The sequence below is a fragment of the Myodes glareolus genome, chromosome 17 (genome assembly GCF_982192425.1).
Source record: "Myodes glareolus chromosome 17, mMyoGla1.1, whole genome shotgun sequence".
Classification (NCBI taxonomy): domain Eukaryota; kingdom Metazoa; phylum Chordata; class Mammalia; order Rodentia; family Cricetidae; genus Myodes; species Myodes glareolus.
Window position 1 is genome coordinate 9,640,852 of NC_142042.1, and position 20,008 is coordinate 9,660,859.

Consider the following 20,008-nt stretch of genomic DNA (forward strand, 5'->3'; position numbering starts at 1 on the left):
AACAAAAAATAGTCACAACCTGTAGCTGGATATGGGACATTTCTCATTCGTCTTGACCTATGGCAGGCAGAATCTGAAATACTGGTTTTCCAGAGTTGTGAGTTGCTAATGCACTGGACTTGAAAAATTTGTCTTCAAGAGTCTATCATGATCAGACATCCACTATCAGAAAGCAAAAATAAATATGAGCTCAAAGTAATTAGCATATGCATGTTTTAAAAAACCACACCTCAATTTCAATATTTAACGATTTTTATTTGTTTTCCATGTGTGCTGGTATCTACCACTAAGCTATGTCTCCATTCCTCTTGTTACTTATACATTTTTTTGAGAGTTTTGGTGTGTGCACACATGTGATATGCACACAAGTGTATATGCATGTGGGCACACGTGTTGTGTGGATAAACATACTTTTGTGTATGCATGTATGTAGAAGCCCTAAGTTGACATTAGGTATCTTCCTCAATCTACATTTTATTAAGGCAGGGTCTCTCACGCACCCAGAGCTTTCCAAGTCCAGTCGGTCCAGCTGGGGAGCTTGTTCCAGGAATCTCCTAGCTATGCCCCATGTGTTAGGGGATTAGGGACAGCCACTGCAGCTACCTTCCATTTACAGGAATGGTTGGGATCTGAGTACCCTCCTTACCCCTGCACAGCAGGTGCCATTGTCTGCTGAACCACTTCCCCAGACCCTAGTTATGTAGTTGAAATAGATGGGGTTACATACGGTCATTTCATGCTCATTTATAGTGCCCTCTGATCTTTCTGCTTTTATTTTGAGACAGACTCTCATTAAATTGCCAGGCCTGGGGTTGCCTTGAACTTACAATCTTTCCAGTCTCCTGAGAAGCTGAGAATGCAAGCCTGTACTACTAACCCCCGGAAAACAAGGCAAAACAAAAGGCAGTGTGACTTCATTTTTAAGGAGACAAAATATCCAGCAATTCAAGAGCAATTAGCAGGGAGGTGTATTGCTAATGGGACTGAAATTGGGGAAAGACCAGTGAGTCAAGGTAGCTGCAATGTAGTTTGTCTTGTTCTTGTGCCCAGAGAGGGACTAGAAGGGGATCGTGACAGAGCAAAGTTTGAGGCTGGGGGAAGGAGAGTTGTGAGAACGCCTTTGATCTTGGTAAGGACATGGGTGAGGTCATCTCCTGGGAACTGAAGGAAAATGGACGTCACACAGCCATTAAAATGACTCTACCTTCCTGTGGAAGAGAAGAAACTGCAAGCCAATTTGCAAATTTTAAAATTAAATTGGGAGGGGGAAAGGGAGGGAGAAAGGAGAAATTCAAAGTTTCTCTTAGAGGTTCCCTTTCGCCGCAGTAAAGTAAGAAGTGAGACCAAACTTGCAACCAGCTAATGATGGCTTTATATGTTTTGCATTTTCCAGTACCAGGGCACAAAGAGGTTGTATCAGTGGGCAGGCTTGTCACCCACATCAAGGAAGGGATTGTGGGGAAGGTATATGTATATACAGCAAGCAACAAAGGTTTTATCTTCAGAGAAACCGTCCCTTGCCGCCCATCCCTCTGCTAACCTTTGTCCTTGCTGCAGGGACTGGAGACTCTTACGTAACTACAGGGGAAGGCCTGTGTGCAGCTGGCCCAGGACTTCCTTTAGGCACATACCTTCCTCCTTACCTGCGTGCGCAGCCAGCGCCTGAAAACACACCCAAGCACCATCAGATAGAGAGAGCAGGCTCCAAATGCGTGACTTCTGCTCTCCATGTCTGGAATGACCACCAACATTTTAGGACAGGGACATTCAGACACGGAGCTAGCTGTTCCGGTTTGCCTGCCTAAAGATACGAGCAGAGGACAGCATTCATTGAAAGGTATGCCAATGGACCCAGGGCATCCTCTGGGTGTGACAGGCTTGAACATGGCATAATTGGGGCACAGAATATTATGAGACGAAGGGAGGGACTGCTGGGTGGGTGGGTGGATGATTGGAGGTGGTAGGCGAAAGAACAGCAGAATACTTCTGGTCTGGTCCTAGCTGTTTCTTGCAAGGTCTTGTGTACGTTACGTTGGCGTCCGGCTTGCTAAGTGTCCAACGCTGACCTAGATCCTCTTCCTTCCACCTCTCAAGTGCCAGGATCATAAATCTAAACCAAGACAACCAATAACTACAGGCTGCTTTTCTGTATCTCTTTCCCCCCAACCTCCATTGCCTTCACTGCATGCTTCCAATCTTTCCCAGAAACCAAATCTCAGTGCCTTGTTGGCCTGGTGAAGGAGTGTGTAGCATTTAGCCAGTGGGGAATATTAAAGATCTTTAAACAATGAAATAACTGTATTCTAAAAATCAAAGAATCCTGAACACCAATTTATGTGGAAAACTGCCCCATGTGCCCGTATTTGAGCGTAAGGACAGCAGGCCTTTCTTGTGTGTTCTCTATGGAAGTCAAGCCTCTTAGACTCCAACACCTGAAGTTGACACCGGTGAGAGGTTAACAGAAAAGACATTTCTTCTGGTGGGAAGGCAAAGCAAATGTGTGGAGCAAATGTATTTAGCTATGGGAATCCATATAAATATGAGCAAAACTGCATTTCACAAGAACTTTACTGGCAACAATGTGTGAATCTGCGTGGATGAAGAAAGGCCTTGAGATTAAAGAGGCTGTTGAGAGAGCAAGCTGCAGAAGAGGCTGGAAACAGTGGAAATCCCCCAGAGAAGGGATTGGTGCTTTGCACATGCGCGTGGAAAGAGACACGGAAGTTGTCATATCTGCTTTTATAGCTTGGAGATAGCTTATTTAAAAAGCAAAACAAAACAGGATAAAGATTGAAAAAGCACACAGGAAACTGAGGCAAGTAGATTTCTCTGAATCTGAGGCCACCCTGATCTATATATCAAATCCTAGGCTGGCCACAGCTGCACAGTAGGACTTTCAATAAAAATAAAAACAAAAATAAAATAAAGGAAAGATGAGGGAAAGATCAGTATGGGCTGCATTGTTTTGGGGGGGTGCAGTTCAAAACTCACATCCAGAGCAGTAGCCCAAAGAGTAGACAAGATTGGCAAGGATTCTTGTCAACATAGAGTCCATGTACAGAGACTGGGAGAGGTTGGTGAGTGGAGTTGATCCTACAGGTTCCAAAGGAAAACTTGAAGGTCTAGTGAAGGAAGAGGGCAAGGGATGGGCAGTTTCTGGAAGAAAGGCCTGATCTGCAGGCCAGCAGGAGACACAGACAGATGTCATAATACTTAGTCACTGCTGACTTTCGGGAGAGACTTGGTGAAAGCCAGTTTCTTTCCTGGGAAGAGAAGGCAGATGCTGGTAGTAGGACTTGCCGGTCATCTCGCCTCACTCTGGAAACTGAAGCTGGAGCAGAAGCATGCTTTCTGGGAGCTCACTCTAAGGGAAAGGACCAGAAGAGGACAGGCAGCGCAGAGCGAAGCCACGGCAGTCGGCTGGGTCCCTGCCCCATTTCTCTACACTGAGCTGTTGTCTTGGTTTCTCTCTGTTTCACCCTTAGTCTATCAACTGAAGGTGGGTGGCAGGCAATTAATGGGGATGAGCAGATGATATTCGGTGACTCAGGCTGTAAATGACAGGCAGGTACTTCCTACAATTCATGCTGTGGAATCAGGGGAATTTTCCCCTAAGAAAATCACCTCTACTCCACCCATCTGTTTCTGGTCAACTTTATCTCTTAGGATGTGGCCTCTCTTTGGTGTAGGCCTAAGTACAAATTCCTATGTCACATGACTAGCCTGTTTGGATCCCTTTAGTGTCAAGGTGTGCCCCCTCCCTTCCATCCTGGTGACTGATTAAGGCCACAGAATTCTCAGTGCTATTTGCCTATGTAAGTAGCAAGGTTGATGCTCAGTTTCCTACCTTTTTTATGACTAGCTTAAGAATCTGTGAATCTAGAAAAATCTAAATGTGTGGCTGTCTTCCTTTGGCCTTTTATTCTGAATATCTTTGTTTTCTTTGGCATCCACATATTCAGTGCTCTGTGTATTCGTCGCAGTCGGCTAGCAAATCGTGCCATATTACCTGGGAGAAGGAAATTATTTTCTCCCTATTCAAATACATTTTTATTAGCCATGCACAAATTGGCTTCACCTATACACAGAGGCTTGCTTCCATGTGCAGCTGAGGTGTGGTGTCTAGATGGTTGGAAGAGAATATAATTATGTGTTTATGTGCTAGGTAATCTCAGCGTTATCAGAGAGTTACGTCTGAGGAATATGAATGATCCACATGCCATGTCTACAGTGTTGCATTGCGCAGCCTTGGTGTTCTTTCCAAAACACGAGGGGCCTTTTCCTGTGTCTAGCCTCAGTATCTCTCTTTAGTTGGAAGCCTTCCTGTCATTTATACAAAGCTGCATAATTCCGTTTGTATATACAATGTATGTATAATCTCCCTTTCCTCTACATCTCTCTCTTCCTCCTCTCCTCTCTCCCTCATTCTCTCCTTGTCTTTGCCCCATCTCTCTGTCCATCTGTCTGTCTGTCTGTCTGCGTTCTCTGCCCTCCTCTCCCTTCCCTCCTAAGCACGCAGGGAGGCACCTTCATAAAGTTGCCCTGCATGGTTGTTGGTTTATCTGTCAAAGAAATTCATTACCAAGAGAATGCTTTGCTTTATATGTTCACTAAATTTTTTAAAAAAATGTTTTTCATTATATTTATGCAAACGTAACTTGGCTAGCTCATAATTTACCAAATGCAAGCATTTGTCAGAGTTATTTCCAATCACTCAGGGGGGAGAAAAGTGCCTTGTGTATTTTGATTATTTAAAGCAATTTTGTTTCCATTATGTGTGTGTGCTGCCAGAACAGCATGACTGTCTGGCTGGAGGAAGCGGGAGTGCGGCTGATTTTCCTGCCTGCATCTGCAGAAGCGCCGATTGTTTAACCAGTGCACAGATAGAGATGAGGGCAGCAAGGCTTTAGTGCGTGCTTATTCTCCTGGGCACTTTAGAAGAAAGGAAAATTGCAAATGTTCTTGTTTGCATTTAAATGATATACTAGACTGTAAGTTGGGGAACTGCTTAATATTTTGAAAGACAAAAATTTGGGAATACATCCCTTAAATAGATGTCTATCATATGACCTCATTTTATTTCTGAATTTCACTTATTATTATTATTATTATTATTATTATTATTATTTGCAGAGGTTGGGGGTGAGGGTTGGACCTGCACAGACATTATATCAAACTCTGAGAGTCTCAGAGATCAAAATTGGCATTAAAAATTACCTGGCCTTGCAGAAAACTATTTTCTGTCCTCAGTAGATGAGCATTTGATTCTCCATGGGGACAGGAAGGGAAACAGCTAACTCACACGGAGGCCTTCGAGTGGCTCATGCGGATATAGTCTTATAAAGTAAGTGTAGGATCCAGGGTGTTTGTCGGTTTTCTTCTCTTTGTTTTTGTTGTTTCTGTCTACATGCTACCAACAGAAAGAGGCATAAGTATTTATATCCTCAAAAATTGTTAAATCTTGTCCATAAAGCAGTGACTCATCACCGATTAGAGTTCAGATGAGGAGAAGATTCACAGTTGTTTGGATAGGATGCAACCTGTGGGTCAGGTCTTGGGTGGAGATCGTTAACTCCATCAGCACAAATAAAAGGCGAACCTTTCTCTGTCAGACGAGACTCGTCACCCCTCTGCTCAGTTGACTGACACCTCGCCCGCCTGTGAGACACGGTTTCAGACCACGCCCCTTGTCCAAAGCCATCGCTCTGCTTCTCTTTTAAGACAACTCATTTGGTGTGAAGGAGGCAGAATAGCAGTGGCAAAAGACAGAAGAAAACACCACAGTGTTTAATTTAACATTAAATTAAATACAGCCCACATTTAACATACTTCTTGTTTCCGTGGCTTAAGCTACCAAGAACTCAGTCTCTCTACTCCATTGTCTTAATACTTCACCACTCCCTCTGTCAGTGTGTCCCCTCCATTTCCCACTGAGGCGAAGAGGAACTCAAAATTTTGTTATAGGAAAGTGGAATGAATAGGTATTAAAATTACACAAAATACAACCACAGTGCAATATTTTAAAATCGTCACTGTGTTGTCGCTGTAGTGTATCAAGTTGCCTTACCTTAAGTGAGAACTTTTATCTTGAGAACTGAAAAGTAGAAAGTCAAGCAAAACTTTGAAAACCTCTTTTGTTTTCTCGTTTGGAGTACTTGAAGCCAAAACCTTATAGGAGCCAGCCCTCTGTATTCCCCAGATTGACCTTGAACTTACTCTGCAGACTTTGAACTTCTGGTCTTCTTGCCCCCAGCTTCTTAAATAGCCAGGATTACAGGGTGACTCCATTGGGCCGAGCTTAAAAACATCTTGAAAAGTCCTAAAATTACCCTTTCTCAAGCAATGTATAAGATGTACAAATTGATACTTAATCAAGTAGCTTAACGATGTGACTGTCACAGCAGGGAATTGAAGAGAAACAAACGGGTTCTCTGTTCCCTTCACACAACTGATACCTAACTCATTGTGTAACTAACAGTGTTTCCTCTGTGAATGTGGATTTAGTTAGTTAATGAATCATGGTCAAATGGTCCTTGTCTGCTTAAAGTTAGGCAAGTTGGGATCTGAAACCATGTTAGTGAAGTATTAATACTGTATTATAGGAGCTGGAGAGATGAGTCAGTCATTTAATAGCTTTTGCTTCTCTTGGAGAGGACTGGACTTCAATTTCAAGCACCCTCAGATGATGTAGTTCTTCATAATGGCATCTCTAGGAGATCCAGTGCCCTCTTCTCACCTCCAAGGACATCCACATTCTACATTTTATACTCACAAACAGTCACATTCTCATTCAGACAAACTTTTTCAGTTAAAACTTGCTTATAGTAAATGCATTGGCAAATCTTACATTTGAAATGACGATTTCCGCACAGATTATGTGACATCATGGATTGTTCATTTGGGAAATACTGTTTCACTGGCATATGGGGATTTCCTAAATGCCACCGTATTTCATAAATCACATCTAGCAAAGGCATCTGTGAATATCACTCCTAAGCTTATCGGAAAAGTCCGTCTCTACAGCTTGGAAAACGATCAGGCTAGCAGGACGGATTCACATCTTTCATTAGGTTACGATTTTTATCAGGACATTCGTATGTTATCGTTGACAATATCTCTCACTGGGTATCTTCCTTGAAGTGACTGGCCTGTCTATTCGTTGGTTACGGAATGACTCTGCAAAGCCCACAAGTCCTACTGCTCCTGAAGTAGAGATAAAATTCATGGGAGGAGCATAGAATTCAATCCCTGACATTAACAGTTCGCAAGGGTTTTCAACAGGACAGAATGCTGCACAGAGTTGAACTGCACACGTGTGTACATGTGCACGTATGTACTGTATGTACATAAGTATGTGGGTATGCCCTTGTTCACGTACATTGAAAGGCCAGAGGCAGATGCAGGTTTGAGATAACTTTCTCTGTTGCTCTTGGCCTCATTGACCCGAGACAGGATCTCTACAGCGATGTGTTTTAGCTATGCCAGCCGGCAGTTAGCTCCGGGATCTGAGGGCTCTGCTCCCATGTGTTGGCATTTGAGGATCGTTTAGCTGTTCCCTTCTGTTTGGGATTTGAACTCAGGCTCTCACACTTGCGTAGCAAGTTCTCTTGCCCACAGAGTTGTCTCACCAGATGTTGCGCCGCATTTTTGATGCACTTCCCTTTTGTCACAAATAGCATTAATGGTGCATATTCAGAGATTGGGATTTGATGAGTTTTCGTCATTCTTAAAAGACGTTTTTAATGGAAGTCGGTGGTTTTTACTTTTCTGCATGTTTTACATTGCTTTTGTTTTCCTACAAGCAGAAGGAAGTTGGGCAATGTGATATGCCTGGTGCCATTGCCTTACTATTAGGTGTTAGCAGCTTTGTATGCCAAACCTTCTTATCTTCAGTACAAATGTCAACTCTGTGAAAAAGGCAAATAATGGCCATAGTTTTATTTTGAAAAGAATTTTAGTTTGCAACCTACCCCCCACCCCCAGTCTGGTCTATGGAAACCCTGGGGTCTGCTGCCTTGACATTGAAAACCTGTTCTAGAAATCCAAAGCATAAGGGAGAGAGAGACCGGAACACAGATTTTTCAGTGGTGTTCAGTGCGTGTGGTCACAGAGAAAGTGTGGCCTTTTCAGAGCACTCTTTTAGGAGTCTGCGACTCACAGATGTAGCCCAGGCTAGCCACCAAGTCACAGTAATCCTCCTGACCCGGCTCCTGAGTGCTTGGATTATAGGTGTTTGAATGTCTTTTGGTGGGAGCGGTAGGACTGGGCTCTGTATGCCCTATGCAAGTGGTATGTGGCTGTGCTACCTGTACAGCCCACAGCACGTTCTAGAGAACACACCTGAGAGGCTAACAAAGGACACCTAAGTGCAGAGCCGGGTTAACAAGTGTCTGGCTGAATGGATCCTGGACCTGGGAATGCCATCTCTGTTTCCATATTACTAAGACATTTTTATAAAATCTAAGGAGAACCATATGGTTCCTATGGTAACCAGTTTCCAAAAACACGTATGCTAAGTCAAGAAAGGTCACTCATAAACTATGCCAATGCAAAGTTGAATGAATATGGGAATTTGGAAGAGAAAACCTGGACAGTTGAATGAGATTCCACAATGTGTTTCACTGGTATTGTAATGGGGTAAGCCAGGTGTCATCTAGGTAGTATACATTCTGACTCCCTGTTTCTGTAGAAAAAAAAATTCAATATGGTCTTCAGCAGTGCAAACTGACCCTATGTCATTAACCATTTTAGCTGACACCAGGAAGCAATGAGACAAATGGCATGGGAATGAGTTCATGTTCCATAGCTGGTAGGCCTTACAGATATCACCACAATTACTATGTAAAAATCTTATAAGTAAAAGAATAGTCCCATTTTACCAACAAGAGACTGATGTTCAGAAGCACTGAACAATACTCCCAGGGTTGGAAGATGCTCAAGTCGAAAAATGCTTGTCACAGAAGCATAAGGACCTGAATTTACTCCCCAGCACCCATAGAAAACGTCAGATCACTAGTTTATACATGTGGTACCAGTTCTGGGGAGGTGGAGATAGTCTTATCCAAAGGACTTGCTGTCCAGCCATCTTAACCTCCTTAGTGAGTTTCAAACCACTGTGACCCTAAAAGAAAAAAAAAAAAAAGAAGATGTGTGGCATCAAAATGGCACCTGTACTAACGAGGCTGTCTTTCTATTGATGTGAAGAGACACTATGACCATGGCAACTTTTATAAAGAAAAACATTTAATTGGGACTGACTTACAGTTCAGGGTTTAGTCCATTATTGTCATGGCAGTGGACAGGCAGACATGGTGCTGGAGAAGGAGCTGAGAGTTCTACATCTTGATCCGCAGGCAGCAGGAAGGGAACAGTGACACTTGGCATAGCCTGAGCATAGGGGACCTCAAAGCCCACCCCCACAGTGACTGACTCCCTCCAACAAGACCATACCTACTCCAACAAAGACACATTTCCTAATATTGCCACTCCCTTCGGGATCCATTTCCTTTCAAACCACCATAATATCCAAGGTTATTCTCTAGCTTCCACATTCATAGACATATATCCATGTGCACACAGACACACATAAAACACACACATACACACACATGACACACTACCCATGAATACGCAGAGATGGACAGACAGACAGCATGCTCAAAGTAACGGTGAAAATAAGGTGAAGAATTACTTCTGAGGCACCTGGGTATAGTTGAGAAGACCCTGCTCTTCTCACACTAGGGTATAAGCAGTACAACAGAGAGAGGTATACCACCAAGTGAGATACATCCTGGGAACTGAAACAGTGTAACACATACTATTAAATCTCTAAATATTTAAAAATTCAAACTAGAAACAGATAGATTATCAGGCACTTCAAGGACTCTTTCTCACATGAGGGAATATCTGGGTTCTTCCCAGAGTGCCCAAGGGTAGAAATTTCTGCTCTACACTGGGGCGGGGGGCGGGGGGCTTTTGTGATGCTCTGACTCATTCCTTCTTAGAACAAGTAAGCTCATCTGTACTGCTCTGTGGCTGGACCAAATGCTGTCCTGTTGGTACAACAAAGCACTCCAAGGTGTCACTCAGTGATAGCAATTCCTGCCATGGGTGCCAGGCAAATTCCCAAGCATCTCCCACAGATGCAGCGTCTCTGAGCAGTGTGAGTGTGAAGTGAGAATGGAGAAATGGGTCATGTCCAATGTTTATGACCAGCTTCCTTTGGTGGATGGTACGGCTGGGGGCAACAGGGATGGGCGCAATTAATGAGTATTTTCTTAGCCCTTGCCACAATGCTGATCACTAAACATAAATCCATCCCCTTGAGTAAATGCATAGCAATCTTACACAGTTGCCATAGTATCCCTACTTGTGAGCCTACCCAGACATAATACCCTTGCATTGATGTTATCTCAGTGGCTCTATCTCAATAGATCTACTATTATCCATATGCTCCTGATGGGTCTCAGAGTAGAAAAGTCATTGCCCATGGTTTCACAGTAAGTTGAATGGTGGAAATGTATACAAATGCTAGTGGGTTTGTCATGAACACTTTAGATATTTCCTCTCATGGTGTCTTAATATTAGGTTAATGTAACTATATAATTTAAACTTAGATACTTTTAAGGGTGAAAACAGGTACTACCAATAATTGTGTCAGAGCAAGAAACATAAACTGGATTGTACCAGAAAATCTGGAATAAATATCCACCTTATTAATAGGCAAACATTACTAAGTGCCATCAAACTTCTGAAAAAAATAAATGTATCTACACACATCTTTGCTTAGAAATATTGACTGAACAGAATACATGCACACACATGAACAAACATGTATGCTTCTTTCTGTGTGTCTGTATATGTCTTTTTCTGCCTCACTCCCTTCTTCTCTCTCTCTCTCTCTCTCTCTCTCTCTCTCTCTCTCTTTCTCTCTCTCTCTTTCTTTCTCGCATACACATGAGATAGTGGCTGGTCATTTCACATTAAATAAACTTAATGGAAGGAAGAATGCCCTGAGTGTGCTTAATATTAAAGAAATAAGTTTTCCTGGAAATTTAAAACTAAGATTAAACAATCAGCATCATTTTGATATATTTTTATACACAATGACACAAAAGTCTCACACAAGAGTCTAAAGGGGAAAAATAAGGGTTTAGAAAACGAACTCCATATTAAAAGTTAATGAACGTGACAAAGAGCTTACTGACTCAGAGGAGAAAATTCCAAGAAATGTCTTGCATACTTGACTATTTCAAAAATAATGCTATGCCATTAGGAACACTTTCACATAACTGTGGCAGGTAGCAGCTCCACCTCCCTCCAAATACAGGTATGGGCAAGCTTTCTTTCTTCTTTTATAGTTGCTTCTACTTCAATATATCCTAAGTCTTTACTTCGTTCCAAGGAAAGAATAGCTGTAATTTCTTTTGTTTCTTTTTCTTTGATACAAGCCTTCTCCCCACCCAGTTTTTAACCTGCTCTGTTCAGTCTTCCTTTCTGTTCTGGTTTGTTCTCTTTCCCTCTGCAGTGAATTTAAAAAAAGTTAGGCAACTGACGCTGTGACGTTATTTTTTAATTTTTATGACTTCTTGCTTTGGTTGCTTCTGACCAAGTTTGTTTTCTAAAATATGCTGATTTGGAAGAATAGCATTTAATTTTTCTTCTATAAAATAAGTACTACAGACATTTGACCAACCAGAGCATTCAAAAAGCAAGCAGACAAAAACAGAGGAAAAAAGAATTATATTTGTTCACAAGCAGTTGGATTTTTCTTTGTTTCAATTTTAATTCTTAAGAGATTTATATTCTGAGTGGGGCAATGTATACTAACTTGAACAGACATTAGATCATAGTAAGATAGACTACATAACAGTCCAAATAGCATGCTTTATTACCAGGAAAAATTTGTTTGTATATGTGTATCTTATAACTTTTGTTTTAATTTTTATTACTCTCTCTCTCTCTCTCTCTCTCTCTCTCTCTCTCTGTGTGTGTGTGTGTGTGTGTGTGTGTGTGTGTGTGTGTGTGTGTGTGTGTGTGTGCATACATACAACATAGCTCATGCGTGGACATCAGAGGTCAGCTTTCAGGATTCTTTTCTCTCCTTTCACCGTATGGATCCTGGAACCGAATTCAGGTCATTAGGCTTGACAACAAGCGCTTTAAGTCTCTGAGTCATCTCACGGGCCCAACATTCCTTTTTTCTTTTTTATCATCATCTGTCAATACTTTAAAACCATCCTTGTGGGGTCTTATTACTTGGCTGGACATTTTAAAAGGAGACTTTTCTCCTGACTGTGTTTGAACTAATTTGTCATATTTTGAGGAAGAGTGTGCTGAACACTAAGCTTGGCACAATATCTGTGGTTTTCCCCACAATTTATCTTTAGAAGAAGGAGGCAGACATACACAGAGCTGCAGACACATCTCACTATTGGATTCTTGGAATGAGTATGCTTTAGATCTCTGTTTATTCTTTCATTAGCTTTTTATGGGATCTAACGCACAGGACCTACTAAGGAACAGAAGTCAAAGGAAGTAGAGCTCTTTGGACCACTACACACATTAGGAGAAGTTGCTTTAGCTAATAGCTGAGGTTTTGAGACTGACAGGAACAAGAAGAGCAAGGTGCTGTGCTCATGGGTACCACTCAGCTTGCAGTGCTGACTTGGGAATAGATAGCCTTATCACTCTAAAGCACCAAGACACAGCAACTGTTTAGTATTTCATATGAAAATGAAACAGAGGAGCCTGGGCTGAGCTCAGTTGATAGAGTAAACACTGGTGTGCCCAGAGCCCTGAGTTCAATCCCAACACAGCCTGAACTGGGTGTACTGGAACGCATCTATAATTCCAGCACTGTAGAAGTAGAAAACGGAGGATCAGACGTACAACATCATCTTCAGCTATCTAGTAAGAAGATGCAAGCATGAGAAAGGACGAAGGATGCTTAGACAACGATATTCTACTGACGCCATTCACCTAGTCTCCAATACGAAGAAAGGTTCATTCGTAATAAATAAAGTTGCTTGGCTGAGCCTCCCAATTCCTGCACGTGACACCCAGTATAGGAAAGAGAAAAGCCAAGGGTGACAGATCTGCACCAGATCAGTCCCACAATAGACTTTGCACATCTTCACTTGGTTCTTCAGGGGTTAGGGCCACTGTTCAATGGGTCAAACAGTGATAATAACATGGCTCTGCCTGTCATGCGTACTGGATGAGCTCCTGTTCACAAACCGTCCAGCCCAGGACCTGACAGACAAGGTCTGTGTTCATTAGATATTTTCACCCTTCTTGATATCCTTAGTTCATGTTGGAGTTGTATAATCCAACAACAAACTAAAAAACCTCTTCTTTTCTCATCCCTATGTGGTTGGCACTCAGGGAGAAAAAAACAAAATATCTCGGTAAAAAGTAGGCACATTATAATCTACTGTGATTCATCAGGATCATACAAAGAACTGTCCAATGCCACCAACAACAAAATTAGAATCTAAAACCTATACTAAACTGGCCTAAAACCACCAAAAGCAGCATTAAAGGATTAAAAACACACAAGAAAATCAATATCTGTTCCCAAAAGTATATATAGAAGGTAAGGTACATTTTGTGGTGTTCATGAGCAAGAGTGGAGAGAAGGACAACGCCTGAAGTCATCGACAACACTGAATGTAGATTCAAGTCAAAGTTCATAACACAGAATTTAATTTTTAAAAATATAGGACAGGGGAATTGTTTTCACCATAGGGCCATGACGACCTGAGTTTTAACCTCAGCATCCCATTTAAAAGGCAGGCACAAGACGTGCCTGTCAACCCTAACTGGGGGTAGGCAAGGACAGGGAACTCTAAAGCTCCTGGGTCAACTGGTCAGTCAGTCTAGAAAAACAGCAAGCTTCAGTTTCAATGAGAGATCCTGTCTCCAAAAAAAAGGGGGGATAGACTAAGGAAGACAGTTAGTATCAGTCTCTACAAACTACACACACACACACACACACACACACACACACACACACACCCCACGATTCTCACTCTTCCTCTTGAAATAAGGAGAGCAGAGTTACCTCACAGGACTGTTCTGTCTTGAAGGTGATTGTGGAAGCCGGTGGAAGGACTTAGTGCCCTTACAATAAGTGTCAATAAGTGTGGGCCTTGCTTCTTTTCCACTGTTGATCCTTGTCAGTCTTCTGTTTTTGTTTCTGGCTGTCCTTGTGAATTATCAGGACTTCCCAAAGTGGAGGCTGAAAACGGACGCTCCAAGGACACTTGGGTGCATTTAGCTACTCCAAGAGAAAGGCCTTTTAAATGACAGTTGGGAGCCAGCTATGTATGACTTTCTGAAGTAGATGCCGGTAACCCCTGGGCCCCTGGCCGTGTTTTTCTCTCCTTTGGAGAGAGCCACGCCATGGTTCCCTGCAGGCTAACTACAAATCAACTGCCGTGTGTCATGTTTTGACATTTCCCCTTCAGAATTCATCTATCAGTGAGGCATAGTTCATGTGACTAATCTTGTTTGATTTGGCATGAGGTGAACTGTAGGTATGCTTCCTATTTTGACTAAAACTATTGAACATACCAAAGGGAATATCCCACGTGTGTTAGTCATTCCTGGGTACAGATGCACACAGGCCTGGAGTTCAACTGTACTTGCAGGATAATGGATCGCCACAATACCTCAGGTTTAAAGCACATACTTGGTTTGCATTCTGGCTTCGCCTGGAGATGTCTGTCACTGTTGGGAGAGTTTTGGGTTTCCTCTTCCCAGTGCCTGGATTCTCCATTGACACAAATGGGAATTTCACAGGACAATATATGGAACTCAGATGACAGTAGCAGGGGAAAATGCATTTTATATGCTGCCCGACAGAGCATTTTTCTTGACTGTTTCTGTTATAGTCATTGACGATTGCCGAGAAAGGTGGATTTGCAAACCTGAAAACATATGTTCTCTGGAGGCCAGCTTTTCAAAAACATACCTTTACCCTTACATGTCATCGCAGATTACACGAAAGAATAATTATAGATCAATCTACATAATTTTAATTTTGTGGTTAGTTGATTATAAAAGCATACCTCCCTGGCCCTGCCAAGAGTTTGGAGGATGTGTGTTGCTGTTGCTTTTCCTTCAAGCTGAAAGAATGGCAGTCCTTCCAAAAGATGGGCAATGTTTCCTTAAGAAAACATAACGCAAAAGTTGCCCCTTAACAAAACTAAAGGTATGATGACCTCTTTTGTAGTTCATGTTCACACTTGAGTCATAATCTGTAGAGCAATAAGCTGTTAAAATGTAACACCCAGAATAACCTGTAAGAAGAAAAACACAACACCCATTTATATGAATGATCCAGTGTCAAAGTGTATCACAGCATCTTTGGGTGTCCTGTTCATCATTTTGCTGACTGAGAAAAAAAAGAAAAAGAAAAGTCCTTGATGTGTTTTGTATCCATGTCACTATCTATAAAAATATGAACAGACGGAATTTACATACAAATCCTGATGGAGAGCCGGGCCTTTCTTGCATGGTCAGCTCTGTCTGCTAGCCCCATCTTCCCAGCCTGGTTCGCACGGCAGTTGCCACTTCCTAACAGCAAGTTCTCTTTCATACAGAAAAGTATAATTTTGAGCTATAAAATGAGCACAAGTATTTTTTCTATTACTCCGGATGCGTCTACTTGCTGAGTTTACATGGAAAGTCTAGCAGGCGGTATTATTAAATGGCCTCAGAAATTAGCCCCAAAACAATTATCTTGGTTTAGCTAGGGGAAAAAAACTGACACCAGTGGCTTAATGAAAAGAGCATTTGAGGTTTTGTGATTGAATATCGGTTGGACACCTCTATAGCTATTAACCCTTATGGGCAGGATTTCAGATTTTTTTTAAATTATTTTTAATTGAATTGTTTTTGGAAAACAGCAGATTAAGAACTGTCTTCTCCCCGGTGACAGTAAGGGATCCAAGGGCAAACTGTGAAATAATGGGTTCTTTCAAAGTTTGCTTTAAACCTCACTGTACTGCAAGGTTCAACATAAATTAGTGCTTCGTATTTAATAGATTTATAGAAATACTAAGCAGGAGAGAATGTCTCCAGCAACATAATCCACCACCCATCCCTTATAATCATCTTTTTCCCCCAACACCCAGGGCTTTCTTTGTATTTTGCAACAAATGGGATATGAATAAAGCTTCTTACACTCTCTAGAGAATATTCCAGAGGAACTAGTCTTTTTTTTTTCTTTCATTTTGCTCTCCTCTCCTTATAGGATCAGAATGTTGGCATTTGCAGGACTGCTTTCCTGCTATAGTTTTGACCACTCCAAATAATGTCTCTTTGGCATTTGCTATTCTCAAATATTTGTTGGCTCTTATCATGTCAAATCTTAAAAGTTCCTTGGTCAGTTGCTTTAATCTTTCCTCCCAAGCCCCTTTCCCAACCTCGCCTCCCTAGTCACCTCATCATTCAAAACAGTTTTCTCTTAACTCTCTCCAACCGTCCCTGTACTTCTGGAATCAAGCTTATCCAAGCTAAATGCACTTTTCCAGGTGGGTCATATATCACTCCCCAAGTCTGAGATGTGATGGCTCTTTGTACACAGCCCAGATGCTCATGGGGTTCATCTTTTTTTCCCCTGATCATTGTCAGCACGTTGACTTCAAGTGTGTTTGAATGTCTCCCACTGATTCCTGAGGGAGTCGTCCTGTAAACAGGCAATCTTCTACCTTCTGGCCTGTGAAAGTCTGAACAGCAGAGCAAACAGGATTTTGTGAGCTGCGTCATGAAACATGTCCAGGTACCCCATCCCTTCTCCTGCCATCTGCAGAAACAAATCTATTTTCTTGGCATTTTCCTTTCTGTTAACTGTGCTTTCCTATGGAAATATCATGACCATGCTCACAGACAGCACCGCTGCTGAGATCATCAGAGTGGAAGCAGAGAACTCAGCTTGGCTTAGGGGCCACGGTTCTCCTCTCTGTGCGACAGATGCTCGGGATCTGTCCCTGGAAAGGCCTTCACTGAAAGGAAAGCAGGGTTTATGTAATGACAGTAAGCTGGTTCTTTAGATTTGGTCCATTCCTTCACTCTAAATCACTGAAGTGTTTCCCTGACCATCAAAATAATTCATAGTAGATGAAAAGAAAAGGGGAATTAAGTATGATACTCCATAATTTTAGTCATGCTTAAATATTTTAGGCAATGTCATTAAGAGTATTACTCTGAGCTGAGCAAGAGAATACACATCTGTAACTCCAGCTACCTGAGGCAGGAGAATTACAAGTTTAAGACCTGGGAAGTCTATAGAGTGAGTTCAAGTCAATTTCAACAACTTAGTGAGACCCTGCTCAAATCCAAAAAGAAAGAGGGACACAGCTCAGTGAAGCACTTACTAAGCATACTTAGATTCGTTGCCCCGGAAATGTAAATAAATGAATGATTACTCCTCAACATAAAGGACTGTCTAATGCAGTCATTAGATAAAATAGGCTTCGCCAAAATCAACCAAAAGGCACTTTAAGCATGTAGCAAAACATCCTCCATAACACCCCCAGTGAAAAGGAAATCTAGTAAATTTAAGTGCCCAGTGAATGTAGGGGAAATGTCCTCCAAGTTTTATAGACCAGTATAAATATATATCATATTACAAGATCCTAAGAAGCTGTCAGTTATAATAACCCCCTCTCTCTGATTATAGTATTTCAGAAAGTAAATTATTTATCTTTGCTGTCAGACAATAGCATCCATTTATCTGTATAATTCCATATGACTCTCCTCTTTGACTCAAGACCTACTTCTTAGCCTCAGAGTCACTTCAAAAGGGTGCCTTGCAGGCCATATCAATTAGATAGACCACCAAACTCTAAACTCGTGTTAAATTCTGTCAATATTCCCTCAGTTATACATCAGAACCACAGAACTGACCCATCTTATCTTGAGCAAGAAGGAAACATGCTAGCTTTCATAGCTTACAGATATAACCTTCATTCTGCCAAGAGTCATTCTCTTTCATCTTGTACTCATGTGACATCCCCCAAGAAAGAAGTAATTCTCCAATTGCCTCTGCTCTCTGTAATTTCAACAGCCATGAGAACATCTCCCTCTTATACTCCCAAAGTCACAGACCTGATTCTTACTGACCTGAGCTGAGTTCCAAGTCCCTTAATTAAAGGTCAGTCACGTGGGATTTTCCGAGTTTTATTGAAGCTCCATAGTTTGGTCCGAGAGAACTTTCTGGGATGAGGGCAGTTAGATGTAACTTGAATCTCCCAGTGATACAGCCATCAGTCATTCGATGCTGCTGTTGCTTGAAATGTGCCCAATATGGCGAAGGAAACATTGTGAATTTTATTTGGGGAAATTTTAATATAAGGGAAACAGATGTGATCGTGTATGCAGTGCGAGAGTTTGATTTTTGGAGCAATCCACTTGAGTTCATAGCCTGCGGAACGAGCTTGGGAAAGCCGCTCCCATTTTTCCACCCCAAGGACATCTAGATGCCAAAAAAGTGATCAATATACACACACACTCTTCTAAGTACTCCAAACTTGAGAGGTTAGCAACTTTTTAAAAATTCTTTTGCTTTTTTCAAGACAGGATTTCTCTGTGCAGCAACTCTGGCTGTACTGGACCTCTCTTTGTAGACCAGGTTGGCCTGGAATTCACAGAGATACACTTGCCTCTGCCTCCCAACTGCTGAGATTAAAGGCGCGCACCAGCCACCTCCTGGCATTGCCAACTTTTGAACTTCCTGTTAGGCGGTTCACACCATGTACCATACAAATTTTCTGTTGCTTTTTTTCTTCCTTAATAAAAATGAATACAGAAAGGATTATGAACATAAAATTTGTATTTTTAGGATCCACTATGGTAAGTTTTTGTTAGGCATCTCCCGCCTGTAACTGAATTAATGTTTTTCTATAAACATTCTTTTTAGAGACTGTGGTGGAAGGTCTTGCTACATATGCCAGGCTAACACTAAGTAGCCCAGGCTAATCTCCAATGTCTAACCCTCCTGCCTCTGCTTCCGGAGTACCACAGTTACAGGTGTTCTTTAATTCCTTACCAATCACCCCACCCAGCCTGTACTTCTCAAAGGGAAAATTAAAAGGCGATAGATGGGACACAATTTAAGTTCATGCATTTTTTTTTCTACCACAGACGCTGTCGGCATCAAACATGTGCAGTGATAATCCTGCCAGGGTGCTCTCCCTGGCTTCAAAGTCACCTAGTGAGTTCGAGGACAGCAAGAGTCATATGAGGCCCTGTCTTTAAAATACAAACAAACAAAGGCAACTAAGAAAAAAGAAAAGTTATCCAAAATGCCAACACACAGCATTAACCATCTTTTGCTTTGGTCTGTGTTTCTGATGGTATTAGTATTATTTTGAGTTCTTTTGGCAGTGGGCTTTTCTCAATTTTTGAGAATTGAGTCCAGAGCCTCACACATGCCAAGCACCTGCTAAACACTGAGCTACACTTCCTCTATCTATGTGCTCTTCCTAGGAGGAAACCCACTGTAGAGACTCCTTAGCAGCATCTCTTCACCTGGCAACACCAGCACAGCAGGCTCAATGACTGAGTGGTCTTCTATTACAAGGATCCGACGTATGTCTGAGAAAGGCAATGACGCTGTTAAAAGGATGTGGGTTTTCTTCAGCATTCTGGCAGGGATTTTATTTACTGCTGAATATCCAAGCCTGGAACAGTATCTGACATCTGGGATACATTCAATAAGTGTTTGCTGAGTGCATATTGATGTGGTTCCCTTCGAATTTCAGAAAGGCAAGCATGAGATGAACTCATTTCTTTAAATTCTTGTCAACTCTGAGACTTTTGATTTATCTTTAGGGTTGTAGACAGAGGATGGTATCTCATTATAGATTTATTTTAACTTATTCCTCTTGAAATTACAAGTTGTGTCAAATCATGCTTATTTGGGCAAAAACAATTTCTATACACTAAGAAACTTGAAGCCTTGAATTTTGGCTGAATGTCGCAAAACTTTAAAGTTTTG

General features: G+C 41.8%; 1 protein-coding gene across 3 annotated transcripts in view; it reads left to right on the top strand.

The window, feature by feature from the left end:
- The window catches only part of Adgrl2 (adhesion G protein-coupled receptor L2), a 618,755-nt gene that overhangs the window by 364,345 nt on the left and 234,402 nt on the right, over positions 1-20,008 (top strand). Inside the window, exon 1 of one of the 3 annotated variants that reach the window (XM_087897468.1) lies at positions 1,750-1,837. The exons of the other annotated variants lie outside the window; for them this stretch is intronic. The gene's annotated coding sequence lies outside the window, so the exon portion shown is untranslated. Of the gene's footprint in view, positions 1-1,749; positions 1,838-20,008 lie in introns of those variants that run through there. 3 annotated transcript variants of the gene reach the window in all.